This window comes from Canis aureus, chromosome 5, assembly GCF_053574225.1.
Source record: "Canis aureus isolate CA01 chromosome 5, VMU_Caureus_v.1.0, whole genome shotgun sequence".
Classification (NCBI taxonomy): domain Eukaryota; kingdom Metazoa; phylum Chordata; class Mammalia; order Carnivora; family Canidae; genus Canis; species Canis aureus.
Window position 1 is genome coordinate 24,724,093 of NC_135615.1, and position 18,346 is coordinate 24,742,438.

The 18,346-nt window shown below is 42.2% G+C and overlaps 1 protein-coding gene and 1 non-coding gene across 3 annotated transcripts in view; both read right to left on the bottom strand.

Annotated features, from left to right (window-relative positions):
- Positions 1-18,346, bottom strand: part of CAMK1D (calcium/calmodulin dependent protein kinase ID) — a 434,038-nt gene that overhangs the window by 348,290 nt on the left and 67,402 nt on the right. The gene's annotated exons all lie outside the window — the stretch shown is intronic.
- Positions 6,453-6,582, bottom strand: LOC144315032 (U6atac minor spliceosomal RNA). The gene has a single exon (XR_013380848.1). It is a non-coding gene; the product is annotated as a U6atac minor spliceosomal RNA (small nuclear RNA).

Here is an 18,346-nt window from a genome sequence, read left to right on the forward strand (position 1 = left end):
TCTAGACCAGATGTAGGTCTCAACTAGTGTAAACAGCCGTGCTGAGCTATCACAGTGACCAACCTGTAACTCAGAGGGGCTGAAGGCACCGTCCCAGGCACCGATTCTTCTCAAAGGGCAGAGGTTTAAGGGACTGACAATCCGCCTTAGTATGTGTAGGGCTGGTTGTACTGACCAGTGCATTTCTAATCCATTATCTCATTTGCTCCTTATAATGCTTGTCAATACTTTGGTATGAAGAAACCCAAGCTAACTCTCTCAAATGTTCGTCAATTCTTGGTTACTCAGGAATTGATGATTCATGATTATGTTAGCCCTTTTTGGGCCTCCTCCAATCTTACAGGACATTTTACCATATTTCTACCAGTGGAGAGGCAGTAGTTTGAGAGAGAGATAATGAGTCTTGAGTCAGAGAGGTGAGGTTAGGGCCCAGCTCCATGACTCAGTGGGTGGTCCTGCATTAGCTTCCCTGAACCTCTGTCTCTTCATCCATCACTGGGGGGAGTAACACCCACATTGCAGGATTAAAGCAATGATTAAATGAGACACCTAGATAGAACAAGTGGTGATTGCTCACAATGTTGCGTCTTCTGTCAAAAGTTGGTTTCAAAATAAGACTGGTTCCAAAGAAACAAGAACTAGGAACGCCTGGGTGGCTCAGAGGTTGAGCGCCTGCCTTCGGCCCAGGGCGTGATCCTGGAGATCTGGGATCGAGCCCCACATCGGGCTCCCTGCATGGAGCCTGTTTCTCCCTCTGCCTGGGTCTCTGCCTCTCTCTCTCCGTGTCTCTCATGGATAAATAAATAAAATCTTAAAAAAAAAAAAAAAAGAAAAGAAAAGAAAAGAAAAGAAAAGAAAAGAAAAGAAAAGAAAAGAAAAGAAAGAAAAGAAAAGAAAAAAACAAGAAACAAGAACTAACAGGGGCGCCTGGGTGGCTCAGTTGGTTAAGCATCTGCCTTTGGCTCAGGTCATGGTCCTGGGACTGGAGCCCCACATCTCCCTCTGCCCTTCCCCCTGCTCATGCTTTCTCACTCACTTTCTCTCTCTCAAATAAATAATAACTTTAAAAAAAAAGAAGGAAATAAGAACTAACAACCAAAGTGAAATTTTTTGATTATCAAAGAATGCATATTATCTATAAGAATCCCTGAATTCATGGGCAATTGAGGATCATCTGTAATTAGCAGCTGCTACAGAAATGCCCAAATGATCAGAAGGATTTCTTTCTTATTTTCATGTATCTGAGTTAGTAAAAAAATATTGTCCTATTATCTTACCCTCCAATAAGAAACCCACCATTAAAACTCTGCATGTAACTAAAATCCACAGGACACTAAGTACAAATGTATTCTCAGCAGATTTCCACATTTTAGCTGTACGAGCAAATGCAAATTTGAGGAAAAATGGTTCCCTGCCCGATGTCCAGAATGACTGGGGAACAGGTGGGCTGTTCTAATCTACCTAAGAGAATGGCTTTTTTTTTTTTTCTAAAGATTTTATTTATTCATGAGAAACAGAGAGAGAGAGAGAGAGAGGCAGAGACACAGGCAGAAGGAGAAGCAGGCTCCATGCAGGGAGCCCGATGTAGGACTCAATCCCAGGACCCTAGGATCACGCCCTAAGCTGAAGGCAGTTGCTCAACCGCTGAGCCACCCAGCATGTCCCAAGAGAATGGCCTTATAAACCACACAAATATGACCAAATTTCAAAGGATATCAAACATGACAAAACATATTTGTGGTGAATACACTGACCACTCCCTTCTGTCTTTCCAACATTAGCTGCTAACACCAAACTTCTCAAATTATAGTATGTGTGCCAAGGGGTAGAGAGAGCCCTTGGGTTACAAGGGCCCATCTTCCAAGAACATCAGTAGTCCTCAATGGGAGTCCGTGAGACACCCAGAGATACCTAAGCTCATGCGTCTACCACTCTCTGCACTTGAGAGTACTCAGAAGAAGGATGAAAAGCACTATTGAGGGGCGCCTGGCTGGCTCAGGTTGTAAAGCATGCAACTCTCGATCTCAGGGTTGTGAGTTCAAGCCCCACATTGGGTATGGAGATGGACGGAAGGAAGAAAGGCAGGAAGGCAGGAAGGCAGGAAGGCAGGAAGGCAGGAAGGCAGGAAGGCAGGAAGGAAAGGAGGGAGGAAGGAAAGGAGGGAGGAAGGGAGGGAGGGAGGAAGGGAGGGAGGGAGGGGGAAGGGGGAAAGGAGAAAAAAAAGAAAGAAAAGCACTATTGAGGGTGAGGCAAAATACTAATTTACTGAACACTCATCTGCCAAGGCCAGTGCTCGGTGTTTGCACATTAATCATCTTAATTCCTCACTTACTCGTTCAATAATCATGGGAAGAAGAAAGGGAACAGCCAGTGACTTTTATTATTGTTTTGAGATACATTTTAACTAGGCTCTCAGAGTCCAGCTCAACATTAATATCAAATCTTTCAAGTCACTGGCTCTAAGTGAAAAGAAAAAAAAAAGGGCACAAGGAACTTGGTAGTGAAAACATTGGCAACAAAATCAGACATGAGAAAACTGGTTGATAGAGACACAATACGCTAGCAGGGGACACGTGGGTGGCTCAGCGGTTAAGCGCCTGGCTTTGGCCCAGGGCGTGATCCTGGGGTCCCGGAATCGAGTCCCACGTCAGGCTCCCTGCATGGAGCCTGCTTGTCCCTCTGCCTGTCTCTCTCTCTCTCTCTCTCTCTCTCTCTCTCTGTCTGTCTGTCTGTCTCTCATGAATAAATAAATAAAATCTTTTTAAAAAAAACACACATACGCTAGCGGGTTAAGAATTTTGTTTACTTAAAAAGGGCAACTTCTGAATATAAACATATGAGTGAATCGACTAATAAATACTAATAAGCACCAACATGTGACACGTGTATATACATGTAATAATTTGCTAAAAACCTCTTAGAGGGGCGTCTGGGTGGCTTAGTCATTAAGCATTTGACTTTGGCTCAGCTTATGATCTTGGGGTCCTGAGATCGAGCCCTGTGCTAGATGCCAGGCTCTGCGCTCTGGGGGGATGTCTGCTTCTCCCTCTCCCTCTCCCTCCGCCTCTCCCTCTCCCTCTACTTACGCTCACTCACTCTCATCTCTCTCAAAAAAAAAAATAAAGAAAATCTTAAAAAAAAAAAAAAAACCTCTTAGAGTTTATTTTCTTTTCCTAACCCAATCAGGCAGGAAATAGGTTGTTACTGACACCAATTTCAGCCATTGTTTGCTCAACAGAACCTTGCCAAGAGATGCACCTTCTCTGGCGTAACGTGCACCCCCCCTTCCCTCCAGCCCACTCAGAATGTTCCCTTGTCCCTGCTGCTGTTAAGTGCTGCCCTCTGAGTTCTCACCAACATGAAAGGACCCCATTACCACCACTGGTTAGAAATAAAAGCTCCTTGACTCAAATTGGCCTGTTGAGCCTGTTGGCTCTGTCCTCTGATCCATCTCCTGTTGAGTAACACACACGACACAGAAATTGCATGTCATGAACTCCAATGCACTGTACAAATGCCAGTTATTTTTTTTTTTGTCCTTATGACTATATTTTACACCCATTCTGCTGGACTGCTTTGAGGCTCCCACAGATATGGTCAAATGCTTAGCAGCAGTTAAAAAAACTCTTAACAGGCCAGATACACAAATTGTTAATTCGGTAAAATATGAAAAATTTTTAATGAAATTAACAGAATTTGGGCTTTGGAGGAACATTACAACTACTGTAAACATACATTCATCCTCTTTCCCTGACTCACCAAGGAGCCAAGGATCATGCTGTGTGCAGAAGATAGAAGAAGCGATGGCTGAGAATATTCGGCCAAAGTGGACACCGGAGAACAGTTTACTGTGTGGTTTAGAAACCAGGGAGTTGCTTCCAAGAAAAGCAATCCTTTGGTTTCTGTAACGAGCAATAAACTTCTTCCTCCAAAGTTGCTGTGGCGAAGCAACGCAGTCTCCACTCAGTGTGGCTGGTCCACTACTACTAGAAGCATGAAGGGACCACAAAGAAGAACACCCCCAAATGATGAGAGATTTCACAGGCCAAGGTACCCCTTTTGGATATGCTAACTCTACAAACATCCCCCCAAACAGCAAAAGGCATCAGAGAACTCGCTCCATCGTCCTTTCTCACCTTTGCATCCCTGTTGTTCTACTGTCCTCTCTGGAAATGACATTCGGAAAGAAAACACAACCTAGTGTGAGCCCCAGACATACACCCTCACTGTGCCCAAATGCCTGGCACCACGCATGTGCGGAACTGCTTAATGCACCTCACTCTCTGCAAGGCTGCCTTGCTGTGCTAGTGATGGACATTGTGAACAGTCACCCCATCAGGGGGCAGCTCCGGTGACTCCCACCGCCAGGCCCAGGGATGTCACACCTTCCTGTGAGGCCCAAGTCTCTCAAGCAGCAAGCAACAGGTAAGCATGCTGGCCAGCTTCCACGGCCATCACCTTTCTGAGCATCCCCTAGGATGACAGAGGATCCCTGGGACCCTGAGCGGTTCTTACTATTCCATAGAAAGCACTTTGTTGTGATTATAAAATAAGGATCTGCATTACTCTGCTTTTTTTCTTTTTTAACTTAAATCTGACTTCTGGTGCTTTCTTAACTAAGTCACAAACCTCCGATCGTTTATGAATATGCTGGCTCCAGAGAGATCTGTATTTTGGGCTTTGGTTGCCAGGAAGATTCCAGACTCCCAACTCTGGCTGCCAGTCTGTGTTTTTTATTCCGTCAAATCTGAGCAATTCTTAAGTGGCTGGAGAAGTGGAGATGCGAAAAAGCATGCTGACCGTCACAATCTCCTATGGCCTTTGATCTGTTTCTCAAGTTTCACCGAAGCTTAATGGAATCGAAAGAAACAGAGGAAAAAATATCTCTCCCTTTTAAAAAATCATGTCATCGTAGAAACTTTTAAAAATAACCATATTAATATTTCATCTGATTCAGAAACGGTGAAGGAGAAATCTGCCAGTAAAAGACCAGAATGAGAAAAAAATAAACAGAGGAGAAATGTTGCAAATGTCTACACCATCTACCATGAGAACATCTCCATAGTATTTTCAGAAAATAATTGTCTTGAAGATACGAGGAATGTGAGCCTCGTATCTGGGTTGGGGGGGTTGGGGGGGTGGGAGGGAGAAGAGCACGTGTTTGAATTTTCTATAGCTAATATGTCACAGTAAAGGGACAATTTACATTTAACTGCTTCCAGAGTGGAGCAACAGATTGTCAGACTAATATCTTGTCTGTTTAATAACCTATGGTTATAGTCACACAAATCATAGAGATAATATAATCCCCAATACAGCCCCACTGTTGTGAAAAAAACTGTAATGGTCAACTCAACTTTGACTTATTCACCTAAATTCTGGTCTTCTGTGCAACACAGTAGTAGACTGGGGTGCAGTGACCTCTATTCTGTGTTTATTTCTTTATTTGAAACTTAACTAAAGGGATAATGAGATTATGGTAAAAAATGACATTCTGAGCGCAGTGGTGAAAAGAATAAAAGTGAGAATTTACCCCCAATTTATTGCTCACAAACTCGGCTCGACATGAGGAATACAGTTCAGCAGTTAACCTCCCTTTTGACCTCAGCAAGGACTGCTCTCACCTCCTTCCCTGGGGCCCAGCAGAATAAGCCTCCTGCTTGCTCATCATTTCCTCGTGGTCTGTCCCTTCAAGTAGCTCCATGAAAGCTGGACCTAAGGCCCCCAATGACAGCACCTAAGCCAGTGCCTGGCACATCAGATTGGCAGACCGGTTGAGTAAGCACCTGCTTTGAATGTCTGAATTTGAGAGCTTCTGAGAATGGATATGGAGTGGATGACCTCACCCTTTCGTGATGCATTCAACCGGCTTCGCTCTCTGCCACCCGCTCTTGGTCTAGTTCAATGTCAAGGGGCACACCTGGACAGAATCACTTTTGTTGGTTGGTTGTCTACTGCGTGATTCCAAAAGTCAACACAATATAAACAGGCGGACGAGCCATTCCCACCCTACTGCCAGTCCCTATGCTCACCGCTGCCTGCTATCTATCCACATCTACCTTCGTTTCTTGTTATCTCTCCAGGGCTTCTCTATGCAAATATAAACAAACCTCCCTACATATTTCCAGATCCTCACCTTCCTTGCATAAAGGTAATATAGTCTATACACTCGTCCCCAGCTTGTTTCCTTCACTTGGCCGTGTATCTGGACACCATTCCATGTCACAACACACATCATCACTCTCATCAACAACTACACAGCATCCACTGCCCACAGACGCCATCCTTCAACCACTCCCTCATAGACCACCGTACATCCAGTGGCTTCTGGTGCTCTGGTGTTACACACAAAGCTTGTACCGGTGTCCCCTCAGTATGGGTGCAGGTGTGCATGTAGGAAAAGATTCCCGGAACAGGACATTTGTAATGTTGGTTTACACCATAGGGTTGCTAAGAAATATTGTTAGGTGCTATAAATAGGGGGTGATAGCATCCAGGTACATGTGTGCTACAGGGCACTAGAATTTTTTTCCACTCTTGTCAAGGGGAGTGCTAACCGAATTCCTCACTTTCATAAAACACAGACCCTTTGAAATTTTAAATTGATGCAGCATCCCCCAATGGTAGCCAGAGTTCAGCTCCCCTATTCTACTTCCACCCATCAATTTCCTAGGCTGACAGATTTTTCCTCTAGAAACCTATTAGAGGAAAACAGGCCCTCTAAAAAAGCCTTGAAAGCCTAGTTAATATGGGTGGAATTAAATTTTTATAAGAGTATTCAGGGATTCTAAATCAGCAGCAAATGCTTTCTTTTCATCACAATACCCAAAATGACATGGAAAGAAAAACATAAATGAATATTTAAAAACCCTATTCATTCCAATGCAGGGGACCCCCAAAAGTAGTTGATATTCTCAGAGTTTTTCAGTAATTCATGACTTTTTTTCACAGTGACAATCTAAAATTAGAAAATGATGCCTATTTGCAGAATCAATGAAAAGGTCCTTTTCCCACCCATTCTAGAGAAGGCATGAGGAAACAAAATACTTTCACATGAGAATCTCAGCTCTCAGGAAACGCACCCTCTGGCTTAGAGTATTTATTAAAGTCAAGGAACACAAAAGCAATGATTTCCTTTTGTTCCAGCATATACTTTGGTAAATACCAACATACCAGACTGTATCCCTTTCTTTGATACAGTTTTGTATGATCTGTTCAATATACTTAAAAAAACATGTGTCATGGCCAACATTATGTTCTGTGTTGATGAATATAAACCGATTTTACAGACAATCACCTTAATCAGTAACTCATAGTCCATCCACCAAAGACATGCACCAGAATGTTTTTAGCTGTTTTATTCACAATAGCCCCAAACTGGAAATAATCAAATGTCTACCAAGTATAGAATGGATATCTAAATCTCATACAATGAAATACTGCACAGCAATGGGAAAAAATGAGCAATTATACAACATGAATGAATGTCACAAAACTTAAATATGATCCCATTATACGGAATTCAAATAGGCAAAACTAATTTACGGTGACAGAGGTCAGAATAGTAATTACCTTTGGGAAGGAAGGGCATTGTTCTCACGGGGAAAACGGTACCAGAAGGACTTCAAGGGTGCTGGAAATGTTCTTCATCTTGATCTAGGTGGTCCTTACATGGGTTAAAAAATTCTGAGATTTGTTATCTTTACTATATGTAAAGTGTATCTCAGCATCCTGAGCTAGTCAGCTAGCATCCTCAGCCAAGAAGTCCTTACCCCAGAAGCAGCCAACTAGAACCCCTTCTGTTACCTATATTTGAGTCATATTAGCCCCTCTGCTAACTAGCAAAATGAATGTGAGGAATGATTTTTTTTTCTTGATGAAATCAGTGGTTAATTAGCATGATGAGCATTAAGAATGGGGAAAATATTTTAGATAATCTCTATCCTTGAATAGGCAGGGATAAGGCTCAGGACCTGTACCCTTCGACTTGATCCCTAAATGGTCTATCTATTGGTTTGAGGGATTTCTGGCTGCCTGATGCCTATCCTAACGGAAATGTAATCCTGCTTTTGGAATATTGGCAGCTTTGCTTCAAGGGAAGCTTTCATCCTAAGTGGTGGTCGGAGTACCTAAGAGGACACAGAGCTGGGATTTCAGGATACAGCACAGAACGTATGAACTACATTCTGCTAATACCCATTTAAGAAGCGTCCTGATGCTGAATTTGTTCTGAAATTTGCTTTCATTATAAGCTGGTCATGAGGCTGTAAGAGAACAGCTAATCCTCATTCAACTACAACTTTCTGGTGGTTACCATCCCCTACCTCAAAACACTTAAGAGCATGTATGACCAGTCTGGCTAATTTCCATTGTCAAGTCTGGAGACTGTTAGAGCATGAAAATGTGCAGACATGCATGCTGGAGGGTAACATGTTTCCTTATGAACAAAATGAAGAATGGAACCAGAGGTGAGAAAAGCAGGATAAATGGGCATAGAACAGCACAGTGACACCCAGAGAATGAAGCCAATCAGGGGGAGGTTTCCAGCAGTACTCACAACTCTTGGAGGCTTGCACAGAGATACACAGGATACGATCATATTTGTGAATGACCCAAAATTAAACAAGATGAAAGACTCAGAATTCTAAAAGGTCTTGTCAGGCAATTTGGTGAACTAGATCTAACAAGATTAAACATACAGTTAGGTGTACAAAAATTAACAACTCAAGACAAAAGGGGCAGAGATCAATGACAAAATCCATTATCATTGTGACATTTAAAACTTTAGGGGTTTTGGATAAGAAGCTCAGGCTCAGTGTGAATTGGAAGTATGCAATGGTCACCAAAAATGTAATGCATATATTACATTTCAAAAAGAAAGTTTACTTTGAAAAGATATAACGCAGATATTTGTACATCAATGTCCATATCAGCATTATTCACAAAAGCCAAAAGGGGGAAGCAATCCAACAGCCCCTTGACAGATGAATGTAGAAACAAAATGGTGCATATCCCCATACAGTGGAATATCGTTCAGTTCTAAAAAGGAAGGAAATTCTGGCACCTGCTACAATGTGGGTGAACCTTGGGGACATTATGCTAAGTCAAATAATCCAGACACAAAAAGCCAAATGCTGTATGATGCTACTTATTTGAGGTCCCTAGATTTAGTCTAATTCATAGACAGAAAATAGAATGGTGATTATTAGGGGCTGGTTACTGGTGGTGGTTAGTGGGTAGATTTTCAATTAGGGAAGATGAAAATGTCCTGGAGACGGACAGGGGAGGCACACTATGAATGAATTTATGCCACTGAGAAAGTTGTTAAAATAGTAAATTTTTATGTTATATATGTTTTACCACAGTTTTTTTAAAAAGATGGTATTTATTTATTATTTATTTATTTATTTATTTATTTATTTATTTAGAGAGCGCGCGCGCACAGGGAGGAACAGAGGGAGAGAATCTCAAGCAGACTCCCCACTGAGCAAAGACCCCCCCACACACACCAACTTGGGGCTCAATCTTGTGACTCTGAGATCATGACCTGAGCCAAAATCAAGGGTCGGATGCTTAACCAACTGAGCCACCAAGACATCCCTGTTCTACCAGTTAAATGTCATGCAATCTTTGGCTCCATCAATCTGAACAAAGTTTGTTGTCCTGCTCTATGCTTAAATCTCAGAATATGCCTGAAAACAAAGTATGGTGTCCATACGTTGTAAGGTCAGTAAATGCTGCCTACCCAATCCGCCTGCTCGACCAGCCCCTGTTCCTCCTCCCCTGTCACACCAACTTCTTGGGACCCAAATGGATCATCTTCCTCTGTGACGGGACTGCTGGTCACTTGTGAAAGGAGGGTGCTCCCAAAAGAAGTGCCACATCAAGTCCCCAATGTCTCTGCCCTGGTTCCTGGCACGCAGGGGCAAAAGGTCCGTCAGTTAAGGGAGCTGACTTCCAGGACACTCAGGGCATGGGCACCCCTTCAGAGCAGCCTGGAATTCCTCCAGGTAATTTCAGAAAGCCTTGGCTCTTCCTCCCACTTCCTCTCTGCTCCTGCCCCAACACACACACACACACACACATACACACACACACACACACACACACACACACATCCATCCTGAGTCTCTGCCCCTCAAATCCAAATAGGTGACTGGTATATTCATTCACGCAATAAACATTCAGACTTTGGGGGAAATTCTGAAGTTGAATTTTTTTTAAGACTTATCTATTCATGGAGTATGTATCACACAAATGACAATATTTATTGAATACTACTATTATCAGAACTTATCTCATTTCTCTCTCTCTCTCCTCAAATAATTTAGTCTACGAAGCTGAGACAGTGGGAAGGAGCCCACAAGGCATCCATGACACTGAGGAATGCTAGATCCCAAGAGGAAGGTTAACTGTAAGGGGGAAGGTTTCCCCCTCCCCTTCTCCTCCACGGAGCGGCAGAGACTTGCCTGGCTGGCCAGAGGAATGGGAGGGCTGGATGCTTAGCCCCTTCTTCCTCTGTCCCTTAGGAGCCTGCTAGAAGGATCTGCCTGGGGAGGGTGCCTGTAGTGGGCAGTGCCCCAGATTTGGAGGTTCCGAATTAAGAAGCTTCTCTACTGTCACATACTACAGCCTCCAACTTAACTTTGATCAGAAATAGTTATTACCTTGACCTCCACCTGCCTGACCCCTCAGCCATACTTCTCATATGGTTCAGAGCACAGATGGGAAGAGCATGTTCCTAATTGGCCCTCATACCTCACACACATAACAGTGTGGCCCCAGGCAGGTGTTTGTCAGGAGAAGGCTAAGATGCTGGGAAGTGGCTTCATAGGGACATCCACCCAATGCAGAGAATGTGCCAACAGGCTGGTGATCCCTGGGGCTGAAGCACCCAACATCCCCTAGGCTGTTACTATATGACTTTTTCACTCTTCTGTTCTGGAATAATGGGACTTTCCCTAGACAGGCAACCAGAGAGAGAGACCCAACATTTAGTGTCTCTGAAGAAAATACCAGAGTCTCAGATAACAAAATGAAAACAGAAGGCCTGTCCAAGTCCTCCTTGTAACTGTATATGGCACTCAAAATTTATGGAGCACAAAATGCAAGCCGCTCTTGGGCCTCAAACTCTTTCTCTCTGGCATGTGCACCACCTACCTAACACAGGTCTGCCCAACCCAGTGTGACACCCGCAAACCTGTCTTGACTGATCCCATGAGTCAAAATAATTTTCACATTCCATCTCATCATGCTATAGAGCCATGGTCAATATCTATAAGTTTTGTATCCTCCTTCTCCAAGAACAAGAGAGAAGTGAACAGAATCAGAGCAGCGCTTGCTTGAAGGTATTAAAACATGAACACTGAAAAGAAAAAACAAAAACAAAAACATGAACACTGAGCCTTAGAGACCATTTACTCGGTACTACCCCTCATCCCCCATTCAAAGCAACTGCACTAACATAAAGCACATTCAGTGTATGACCTGATCATACCTAGGGAAGCCTGAACATGAACTGGATATGAGAGGATATTAAAGACCTATTATTAACTGTGTTAGTTATGTTAATGGTATTTGGGGTACATTGGGAAATTTCATTTCTTCCTTCCTCCTTTCCTTCCTTTCTTGGGGGGCTGGGGGAGGACAGAAAGCCATATTATATTACGGGTGGCATGTCAAGATATCTTTTTTTAATTTAGATATAACTGACATACAATGAACATTAAAGGTGCACAATGTGTTGATTTGGTACCATCCCAGTGTCAGCTAACACCTCCACTGGTGTTACCACTTTTTTTGTGTGCTGAGAATATTTATGATCTAGTTTCCCAGCAACTTTCAAGTATGTAATACAGTATGTTAACTCTAATCACCGTGCTGTGCATTGGATTCCCCAGAACTTACTCAGCTTCTAACTGTAAGCTTGCTTCCTTTGACCAATAATATCTCCCCAATTCCCCCACCCGCTGGCCCTGGTAACCACCACTCTATACTCTGCTTCTACAAGGTCTGCTTTTTTAGATTCCACATGTAAGTTGTATCATGCACTATTTGTCTTTCTCTGACTTATCTCACTTAGCATAATGCCCTAGAGGTCCATCCATGTGGTCACATACGGCAGGATTTTCTTCTTTCTCATGGCTGAATAATATTCCATTGAACCGCATCTTATATATCCAATCATATGTTGACACTTAGGTGGTTTCCATGTCTTGGCTATTGTTCAATTGTGCAATAAGATGTCTTAATTTACTTTAAAATATTTTAGCGTTTTTTACAAATGGAGGGCATGAATGAATGAATAGTTGGCCTGACCCAGAGTTCACACAGCTGGTTAGTGGTGGGGCTGGTTAACAGTCCAGTGTCCTTCCTCTAATGTTTTACAAAAGACCACCATTTGTGATGTTTTATATCCTCTACACCAGAGCAGCTACTCAAGATGACTGCAAACATGTAGAGGGCCATTTGGACTCTGCCCATTCAGCTCTGGAGAGGTCCTGCAGGCTCCCAATCAGCGTGGTAAACTGAGTTTCGATGACAAAAAGTTGCTAGATTGGCTTTCTCCTCTCATCCAAATAACCAAGCAATGGCCACACAGTCATTAAACATTGGCGTGGGTGGACATTTGTTGAAAGTTTCTAAGACCACATCAGCATACCAAGAAACTCAATTCTTTCATAATATAATAACATGACCTAACAGAATTAGTGTATAATCGTACATAATAACCATGAACTGCTTACTGTGTACCAAGGAATATTCTAAGCATTTGACAAGAATGATCCTGGTTAATCGCCACAACATCCAAGAGCTTATTGTCTCCATCATGTAGATGCAGTGAGTGGGACACAGAGTTTAAGAAAATTGCCAAGCCCACAGAGCCCTGAGGGACAGAGGCAGCATTTTGGATGACTCCACCATACATTCTCCTCATGGCCACATGCCATTTCTTCATAGTCACACCTAATGTTTTCACTGGGAGAAATGGTCCAGGGATAATTCTTTCTCATTGTTGTGTTTAAAAATACTACCGAAGAATTGGGGCGCCTGAATGGCTCAATCAGGGATCTGACTCTTGGTTTCGGCTCAGGTCATGATCTCATAGGTCATGGAATTGAGCCCTGCATCAGGCTCTGCACTCAGCAGAGTCTGCTTGTCCCTCTCCCTCTGCTCCTCCCCACCACCCGCCTCAATCTCTCTAAAATAAATAAATCTTAAAAAAAAAAAAAAAAAACCTACAGATTAAAAACCAAAAGTGAAAAATAAAATCTGCCCCATAGGCCAAAAAAATAGTCTGATTTCATAAAAATATTTCACTGTGTTTTCCTTATAAAAAAATCAAATTATTCACATGCTGTTTAACTTTCTTCCTCAAACATGAGTAAGAAGTCCAGGCAGCTCTGCAATTTCTCCTCTAGAAAACTATCTGGAGGCTGCCCAGTGGGCAACAGAGGCCTTAGGCTACCCATTCAGCCTCTGATCATGATGTGATAGAAAGCTGCCAGTCATTCCCTTGAAGGGTTCTGAATGACTTTCTGTAGAAAAGTCTTTACACACACACACACACACACACACACACACACGAAATAAAGGACAATGCAGTCAACCTTCCAGTACCTGCACTATCTCTCAGTACTGACAATAACTTTGAATGATTCAATTCCTTCTTTAACGTTGTGCCATCAAAGCTAAAATAAGACAAAAGCCCCCCAAAATCAGATTCAAATCCTAGAAAAGGGGAGGTGTCTTAGGATAAACTGGAGAAACTACCACCTTGGGATGGTGTTCAGCTCTATTCCAGAGCTCCTCCCTCCATTAGCCCAATTATCCCAACAGGAATAAATGAAGGGTGGCTCATGTCATCATAGAAGTCAGAATTCTCAACAGAAGTAAAGTCAAATGAAGATACGGCAAAGGTAGCATGTGAAGGCACAGACGGAAGGGGAGCCTAAAAACCAGATCAACACCAACTGAGTGGCCTAACTCTGAAGGGTTTGGTGATTACTGGCATGGAGGTTGCCACAAAGGGTCCTGATTACAAGAAGAGAAAGGATTCGTATTGTGGCTACTGTCCCTACTGGAAAAAGCTGAGCTTCCTCAAATATAAGCAGGCTGAATGACAAAGTTAATAATCGAGGCCAAGAAGCCATATTTCCTGTTGCAATAGAAATGAACACTGCTATTGCTGAAGGACAAGCGTCTCTCCACAGAGGAACTTCTCGTTCCTCCCCAGAATTTATTATCATTAAAACTAGTATTTGACATTCACCAAATGCCAACAACATGCCTATATCTGCTATTATGACTACATCATTAGTTCACCTCTGAACTGACTTTCCAAACACAGTTAACTTTGTCCCGGAAAACAACAGGCAGGCACAAAGATAAGGAAGGCAATTAAGAGTTATGCTAACAATAAAAATAAAGTAGTGATAAAATTTTCTGCATTGTCCAGGCATGGTTTATGACTTTCACATTAAAAAGACTGGGAACCTTTTTTCTTGTTGCGACTACGTAGATACAGCATATGTGGTGATTATAAATGGCTAAAGGCAAGTCAAAAAAAGATCTTGGGGCAATCTCCTGTCTAAAACTGTGTGTTACTCTGTAATCAGATGTGAACAGAGACAACAAAGAAGACATCATTCAAGTCACAAAATTTTGACTATCCCCCTTCTCCAAGCCAGTATGACAACTGCTGCTTTTTTCTTGACTACAGCTATAGTTTTGTTCTGGGATTACCTATCTAGAGATGAAATTACCAATCATAAAAGTATACCTGATTACTGATACACATCACCCTGAGTAAAATTCTGCTTATTTTAACCCACCCCCAAAATCAACTAACATAAGTGCAAAGTCTATATATAATAAGGCTCTTCTAACAATTCTTTTGAAAATGGCCCAAGGAGCTCCAGTGGCACAATCAGTTAGCACACGGTACTTAAACGAAAATGGCCCACAGTTCCCATGGTACATTTTTCTCTTAATGAATGGAGGAATCCAGGTTCTATTTTTTTTAAGATTTTATTTATTTGTTCATGAAAGACAGGGAGAGGGAGGCAGAGGGAGAAACAGGTTCCATCCAGGAAGCCTGACGTGGGACCTGATCCCGAGACTCCAGAATCACACCCTGGACTGAAGGCCACACTAAACCGCTGAGCCACCCAGGCTGCCCTTCCAAGTTGTATTTAACTATATATATATGTTCCAAGTGGTCTTTCACTTGGAGGTCATTGACCTGTCTATAAAATATGAATGTATACATGAATATTAAGATATAGATATCATTTTATTCTATAGACCTGAATCTGTGTTCACAAAATTTTAAACACATTTTCAAAAAAGAATATACATAAAAAAATAAAACTGTGTGTTAACATTGTAAGGTAATGCTACTTTGAATACCCAAAGGAGAATGTGTCTACTCTGCAGCCAATCATGTCTATCCCCTTCTGGGCCATATTTCTTGAGCTCTGCATCTCACACTCAGGACAACAACACTGACACAGAAGACAGTCGAATCCCAAGAGGAGGGAAGCTGAAGGAAGCCAAAACAAAGATGGCAGAACCAGAGCTAGGTCTAACTCAACTCTAGTCCTCAAGAGCTCAAACCTCCAGGATGGTTTCATTCCAGAACTCTCACGTTGCCTCATTTCACAGTTTTCTCTTCCAAGTCTCTGAGACCAGGAGAATGGATGTTTCCATGGTTGTTCTCACATCTAACTATGTGAACACAACACGTGGTTCATGCCTCCAGGAAGGCAGTTACAATACTATATGGTAACTACTAATTTCTATGTTGTCTGTCCCTTCCCCTGCCATTGCAGGGTCCTCAGAATGTGAGGGACATCATTTATCCACCTGTGTGTTTGACAGCAGCACCTGGCACACAGTGGGCATCCATCACCTCTGTCCCATAAATAGTGAACAGATCTTATAAACAGACAATTCCTGAGAAGACCTTCTGCTCATAAATATCCCTCCCATTAAAGCCAAAGTTTCCTTATTAAGGATTAATGTCTTTGGTTCTGTCGTCCAGAGTCCTCAACAAAGCAGATCTCTGTGACACGGGTGCCCCTGTTTTCTCTACTACTGTGAGATAATACATAAAAGGAGTAAAAGAAACTGGCTCAAAATAGAATGGAAGTAAAAAAGGAGAGAAATAGTGGGGAGAAAAAGAAAGAGTAAAGAATTGAGAGGAAAGATAAGGTGGAAAGGAGGCAAAGACATTCTCCTCCTTCCTCAGAGGTTTGCCTGGAATCTGCGATCACCGCCTCCTCCCCCCAGCATTGTGGATGCTTCCAAGTATACTTGATTCTAAGGTGCTTCTCCTTGCAAATGAAGTGGAGGAAGCAGGTTTTCATTTCCCCCAAAATGCGTAACAATGGCGGATCATTCCCTTTTGATCTTCTCCTTGTTACAAAAAAAAAAAAAAAGGAAGAGAAAAGGATGCCACATATAACCTTCCTCTATCTAAAAGAACAGAATGGGAGTGCCTGACTTGCTCTGTTGATGTAGGACCCAAATCTCCATCTCCGGGTTGTGAGTTCAAGCTCATATTGGGTTTAGAGATTACTTAAAATCTTTAAAATGAATGAATGAATGAATGAATGAATGAATGAATGAATGAATGAAAAGAGCGGAATAATTAGACTTTATACATATGAAAACTCTGAAGGTGAACATTCAAGGTCTGGGGTGGCAGCTACAAGGGTGACAAATCTCGGCAGGGCTTTGCAGGTCCATCTGAATTTAACTATTAGCAGAACAAAGTTCCATTTTTGTATAACATTTAAGAGGAACCAAAGTTGGTTTTTTGTTTATTTTTTTAAGTAATCTCTACACTCAATGTGGAGCTCTAACTCACGACTCCGAGATCAAGAATTGGATGCTCTTCCAGCTGAGCCAGCCAGGCACCCCAGGAACCAAACAACTAGTTAAGACTCCTGTAATAATTCTTTGAGCCTTTGGTTTAAATTTTATGGAGCCTTAGTCCATTCTAATTCATTAATAAGACCTGAAGAATTATTACTGGCCGCATTTGTATGCCACCAGAGATTCTCTTTCATAAATTTAAAAATAGCTTGTGAGGGAGGCCTGGGTGGCTCAGTGGTTGAGCATCTGCCTTTGGCTCAGGTCATGATCCTGAGGTTCTGGGATCGGTCCCACATCAGGCTCCCCGCATGGAGCCTGCTTCTCCCTCTGCCGCTGTCTCTGCCTCTCCCTATGTCTCTGGTGAATAAATAATAAAATCTTTAAAAAATAATAGCTTGTGAACTTCCATTTTTTTTTCCACCTTTTTGAGCAAGAAAATTCATTTTATATAATTTCCAATCCATTCTATGTTCTGGAAACTTCACTGAGATGAACTCTTACCAAGTTCTTCCCAGGTTATGGGGGGGGTTAGTCCCCATCTTTGGGAGGAATGTATAAAGTTTAGACTGAGGGTCAAAAAAAAAGTTTGGCTTTTGTCACACAAATTAAACAAACAACAACAATCAAACATTATAAATGTATCCAAAAGGGCTAATTATAACAAGAATGGCAGGAGGGGAAAAAAGAAAAAGATCAAGAGATATACTAGCTCATAAATACCAGGTGACCCAAAAGCAACTCTTCTAAAGAATTGCAAGACATTGAACCCCAGGCCAGGGCAGCCCCAGCTCCACCTGTCCCCAGATACAAAGAGATGTTCCTGCTAGAAAGCAACACAAATCAGGCCACCAAATTTCTTCCTTTTTTTTTTTTTTTTTTTTTTGGAAAAAAAAAAATCTCCTCAGCCTCTTTAGTGACAAAGACACAGCAGAAAAACGAAGCAAGTTCTTGCCCCCTGTCAGGAATGTGGGACAATCAGATTCAAGTGCAAACCACTCAGGGGTGCAGCTTTGCAGCCTCACCTAGCAGATGTTCACACTGACCATGCTAATGGAAAAGGGGAGGACAAAATATCCACAGCCGTTACCACAATGAAGCCCGAAAATGCAGGCAAATAATAAAACACACAATATTTCTGTCCTATCAATCCAATCTCCACAGCTCAACTAAAGGGTGATAAAGCTTAATGCAAACATAAAGGGATGCGCATTCACAGAATAATTTTGAAAACGTGTGGCTCTTGCTAGCTGGGCTCCAGTCAATAAATGCACTAGACAAATACTTTCAATAAATAGTAAAACAGAACAGACAACCATTCTGGTCTCGGAGACACACGCAGTGTTTTTACCCCAGAAAGCACCTGTCATAATAACTTCAAAAATGAGTTGTGGAAAAGAAAAATAATTTTACCCTGTGCTACACAGAACAATAGTCCTCAGACAGCCAGGCACTGGGCCTGGATAAT